General features: G+C 40.5%; 1 long non-coding RNA gene across 1 annotated transcript; it reads right to left on the bottom strand.

Annotated features, from left to right (window-relative positions):
- Positions 1 to 271: 271 nt before the first annotated feature.
- LOC123874762 lies at positions 272 to 4,647 on the bottom strand. Its single transcript, XR_006798005.1, has 3 exons — positions 4,431 to 4,647; positions 992 to 996; positions 272 to 283 (listed from the first exon to the last, which is right to left on the bottom strand). It is a non-coding gene; the product is annotated as an uncharacterized LOC123874762 (long non-coding RNA).
- Positions 4,648 to 6,000: the final 1,353 nt, after the last annotated feature.

Raw genomic sequence — 6,000 nt, 5'->3', positions numbered from 1 at the left:
TTTGACTGGCTTCGCAAGTTACAGTAATATCTAGAGTGGGAACAGCGCAGAGACAGGCGACGCAAGTGTGTCGATGGCTATCTGCGCACTAATTGCGCAGTCGGCGCACGCGCATGCGCACACTAAACTGCGCTTATTAGGGGGCAGATAATGCGACACTGCTATTTGCTTTCATACCAATTATTGCTTTATAATTCCTGCAGTTTACCCTAGATTTTATTAGTTACCTACTTATACTTAAAACTAGATAATAACGAGATAAGTCTCTTTGTATAATATATTACTCTTGAAAGACGCTCAATTCGTTTGTAATGAGATAATGGTGAAGTGCGTGTTAGAACTTAGAATACGCATGAGTAGATTCCTGTAGCCATACTAATTGCTAAAATCTTTGGCAGTCATTTCATGATCTGTCAAAGTAACCCAACTAGCTTTGAAATGGTTCCGTGGTCCGTTTCCAAAGGGCTTCTTCAAAGGAGTTCAAAACAAGTTGGTCTTACTTCAAATAATTGCGTAAATCTAATCGATTATTAGTAATTAATAAGTATTTATTTATACTTAATGGATATCACTTACGAGTCACGATTATTTAAACACTAAAACAGTTCTAGAGTTGTATTAGAGTATTTTCAAAACAAGATCAGTGTTAGCTTTGATCGAGTGACCCTGACGCTGATACACAACAGATAACACGATAGAATAGAGCTTGTAAAAGATATCATAGCATATTATCAGACCAGCTTACACTTAGTTACACTGGTTTACACGACGCGCATAAAACTGACTATCCGTCAAACGTCTGGTCGAGATACGATGTTAACTTTGTATCTTTTAGCTCTAGAAAGTGATTCATTGGATGTGATAGTGGGAGATAAATATTAATTAGGAAAAGATTAATTATTTTAAAGTACTTTTGAAAACTATTGATATTGGAATGTTGTTAATGGTTATGATACCTACAATGTATACAAGCGTAAATAATTTTTCTGACATATTCTTAGTGAGTAAATTATGAACTAGATATGACTCACCTCGGCTTCGTGAGAGAATTTTCGGAAAGGAGTGAGTAGGTTGTTTCCCAAAATCTTCAAAACCATACTTACTTCTATATTTTTAACCGAAAACCCGAAAATCAGTTTTCATGGATATAAAATAGTAAGAAATTATTTTTAAAGCTTATAAATTAGTGTTTTAATAACTAAAATATCGATGAATTTATAAGATTTAATGGTTATTAAAATTGTGAATTCCAGTCGCCGGCGCCCGCGCCGCTGACTCAGCAGGTACATTCTCAGCGATGTGCTACAGCTAGCTAGCGAGTGGAGCAGCAGCAGGAAGCTACCACATTTTGTTCCCACCGCAAGTCACGTGACGCCACTGACACACTCGACGAATAACTATATTCTTGTCGTTTGTTGAGGACATTAATTTATTAAAATGCAGTAAATGATAACGCCATTTTTTTAAGCTAGGACATAGAATGCGGTGAATTTCTTTCAGCGAAGTTGTATTAGATGCTTTTTAAGTTTAAGTAACAGTGGAAAAAAACTTTACTAAAAAGTAGCTGCTCACTGAAATGCGTTAGAGGCGCGCTGTACGCGGCTCATACGACCTTGTTACAGCGAACTGACAATGAAAATTATCTCTGAACTCCAAAAGGTCTAAAGCACCGGAAAAATCGCGTCGCTTACGCGTTTCTCCGAGAAGATTTTTCCAAGTACGTACGCCGTTCAACATGGTAGGTGGAGCATGTTGAACGGCTGCAGTTCATTTGAACTCACTTTACTACTGATTCTCTATACAAAGGATCTATTGATAAGAAGCGAACCGTAAAATAGCTACTCGTACAAAAACCACTCGCTGCTGCAAAAAGCTCTGCGCTCTACAGGTAGCTTTAAGTTTTTGCGCGGCGCGGTATTGTAGTGTTCTCTACAAAGTTCTCCACGGTTCTCAACATTGTAAAGAGCTTCATATCAGGAGACTAGTTGACCTGTCGCTGGGGGGGGGGTTTGAGTTATAAGTACGCGACAGATCGAGATGGCAATCGGAGTAGGGAGTGGGACAAATGGTTTATATGGTTATAGTTTGGACTTCAAAAGTCTATCTAGTAGATAAAGTAGTTCATAAAAAATGAAGTACCTACTTTATGTGTATTAGGTAAGTATAAGTCGGGTTTCATGTTCAGAGATCGAGATGACAACGTTTGATGTCTGCAGAGACAACGTGTGAACCCTCCCACGCAAGATGTTATCCGTAGCTCCATGCGCGGATGCTGCGGCTTATCACCGGCACGGGGCATTGCACACTTCAGACATTACTTCGGTTTTTAACTTAGGTTTTAAAGGGTCTCGGCTTTTCTAAGCAAATGTAAGAAGTTTTTTCTGATTTTCAGGTATTTTAAAAGGTTTCGGAATGAGTCGTGACTATAGTCAGCGATAAAGCCGTAAGGCCAAGAATTTTGGTGTTCTGGTTCTACCATGTTACACATAAACCGATTATACCTGTAGGCGCATCAGTTCGAGTTCAATCACAGCAACAATAACCGCAACATAAGGTCATCTCTGTCGCACTTTATGCAACGCTTTTTCAATGAGAAAGTCGCCAGAACAAGTTATCACTGGGGTAGACTTACGTGGATCGGGTTTGAAGACTGACACGTGCGACCGATGACGCGGCTGACGCGATAATACTACAACACTAAGAAAATGTAAACATATGACGTTTGACGTCTAACACGGACAAAGATATTTAAGAGGGGTCTCTCCGTCACTCACTCCATACAAACGTAGTTCCAATTTCATTTGAATATTAAGCAACCAAAACCAAACAAAATGGAGTAAGTGACGGAGAGCCCTGTTAATATTATATAATAATACGACGTATACGAGTATACGACGCGGTGGTATATATGAGAAAATCTCCTGGGGGCGAAGGGCTCGCAAGCGGCGCCATACTATAGGTACATATATTTTCGTGTTCAGTATTTTCACGTCAGCCGAGACGCGCAATCGCTTGTCGCAAGTCACGGAAGTCTACCTTAACGCATCTTTGGGATCTAGCAAGCAAACAAGAAAACCTAGAATTATGATTTTTAACAAGGTGTCGTCCACAGTCTACAGTGTGTAAGAGTCGTCTCAACAAATGACGACGGAGATCGATTCGCATCCAACAATGAGCCGATCGCTGCGCCCGCGCACTCCGCGCGCAGTGGCGATGCCGCGACAAAGCACAATGCGGTTATTAAGCTCCTTAACCGAAGATATTACTTACTCGTTTATCACAGATACGACCAGTTTGTCGTGCAACTTTCTCACAACAATACAATAATACTACTAGTGTACAACTATTACTAACGTACGACATCATTTATTGTTACAATTATTTTTGTAGTGAAAAACTAACTATTTACTTTAGTTAAAAACGCGCCTTATATAAGTAGTACTTTTTACTTTTTATGCAGTTGTGGAACATTTCAACTACATACGAACCACGCAGAGGCCACCACAACGCATCGTTTTCCGAAAACAAGTGTCCGTTTGTGTAACCTCAAATGTACACAATATTATACTCGTTGTGGTTTTTGCGGCCCTCGCCGACGTCCTCAGAGGGCCGCAAGCTGCGGTCGCATTGTGTCGTTGTCGGAGGGCCGGTGCGGAGGTTTTTACGCGTCCTCCGGGAAATGACAATGCCTCATCTGAAACGGCAAAAACTGGCATACGTGACTGGTATTATGACTTACAGGCGGAGGTTTGACGACTCAAAAAACATGTTAGAATTGAATCGAGGATATTTTGTTTTTGAGCTGGAAATATACAATTACAGGCACAATAAATACTTATTATGTAGGCACATAATTCAATATAAAAAACCGGCCAAGTGTGAGTCAGACTTGCGCTTGCGCACCGACCGTTTCGTACTTTGACGATATTATATTACAATAAATCAAAAACTATTATGCATACAATATATTAATATCAGTTTTAGAATGTACAGGTAAAGCCCTTTTATATGATACTTCGTTTGGTATAGTTATCTTTCTTTGAAAATTAAAAATACATGAACACGTTTAAATTTTTTTTGTTTGTGATGTAATTACAAATTTACAATTTAGGTGTTCGAGCCTTTAGGCTTGACCCACTTGAGATAACCCTTTAGAACATCAGCGCCATCTAGTAGTTCGTAACGACACAACCCGAGCATTGATCCGTATCGGCTCGGTGATTTGTGGAGGGGAGTCAGCGCACAGGCAGGTGGTGTCGGCCATTTTAATTTCAGTACGCTTTTGAATCTCAGCGTCGTCAGTAAGAAATTAATTCCGCAGAATTAATTTCAAATTAATTCAAATTTTTCAAACATTGAATTAAAATTAAATATTATTCAAATGTAAGCATTTACATTAATAACTAACAAATTGTTAATAATAGTCTTACATCGGTGTCCGTAGTTTGATACGGAAATCACTCATGTAAGCTGGTGCTAAAATATGTTGCTCCGGCACATATTATAACTTTTCGTAGTTACGCTACGAACTATTTCATAATGTTATTATGAAATTCTTGTCGTCTCGCAATGAACGACAAACTGTCGGAAAACCTTTCGTAGGTGACGGCAGAATAGCACCATGATAGGCTGGAAAGAATTCCAGTGTCAGTCGTATCAACTGAGATGTTGGGTCGAATCGATTGAGACGTCCAGTCGCATCGATAAAACTCAATCCAACGACCCAGGCGCCCGGTCGTCTCAATTGAGACGCCCGGTCGTATCAATTGAGACGCCCAGTCGTATCAATTGATACGTCGTCACATCAACTAACCAAAAAGTGGTAATTAGCAAAACTCATCTCATATGACGTTTTCGCTACCTTCCCAGATCATGGCATCTACAACTATGGGAGAACTAGGTCTCAGACCAGTCTCACTAGAACAAGAAGGTTCCTTCTCCAGAATAGTTCAAATTATTTATTGAATATACCTACCCCGACGACTAGAGGTCGTGAGAGATCCAAGATCTATCTTACTCACGACTCTATCTCACTAAACAATTACTTGTTTGGGGATAAGATAGAGGCAAAATTAAGAGTCGCAATACCGACGGCCAAGATGGCTACAGCATATTACCCAAATGATCTCTATGGGAAAAGAAATATCGGTGATAAAAAGGAAATTGCTAGAATGGCCTCTGGGGAGGGCGTTATTATACTCCCCGCATAGCATTATGGAGAAGATTCATGATAAATCCTACGAGGACTTCATTAAGACAATCAAACTACTGAAACCGCGGCTGATGTCAAGGGATGAAGCCTCGTCTAGCGAAAGCACACTGAGAAAACGGGGTCCCACATCCCCTATCAGCTTGCGCGACAGCAAAACATCACACTATGAATCGTTAGATCCATACATGGCTCCCGTAACAGATTCATTCATGGTGAAAATGATGGATCGCCTTACAAAACAAACCTAAGCGATCGAAAGCGTTGCAAGCTGGGTTTTCAATCTTCGCTTCTAAGAGTGATCAAGGCATTTCTGAACTAGACGAGCCCTTCGAATCAGCACCAGACAGTACTGAACCCAAGGATGAATTTAGAGGTCCCTCTCTGAATGTTCTGCCTCAGGAAAACACCTCATTATTAAGTACCCCAATGAATGCCGATTCCGAAGAAGCTACATTAGTGGCGCAAATCGCCGAGGCTCAGCGAAAACTGGCCTCTATTAATGCAACCGGCAATATTCCGCAGTGTGACTTTTCACCCTGCACCACTGAAGCTGAAACCAAGCTAGCCAAAGCAGATCCAAACCTCGTCGATCAAGATCGGAAGTGTCAACGACTGAATGAAGACGGCTGGAAGAACATAAGATACGCCGATGTTCAAAAATCATTCCACGCCACTCCAGTATTTTTGGCACTTACTGTCAACAGTCATTTGGCAGCAATAACACCTAACTGGAATTCAACAGCACAACTAGAGAAAACAGATATGACCCTGGGTGCTAAAACATATAT

Source organism: Maniola jurtina, chromosome 19, assembly GCF_905333055.1.
Source record: "Maniola jurtina chromosome 19, ilManJurt1.1, whole genome shotgun sequence".
Classification (NCBI taxonomy): domain Eukaryota; kingdom Metazoa; phylum Arthropoda; class Insecta; order Lepidoptera; family Nymphalidae; genus Maniola; species Maniola jurtina.
This window is presented reverse-complemented; position numbering and strand designations above follow the sequence as displayed.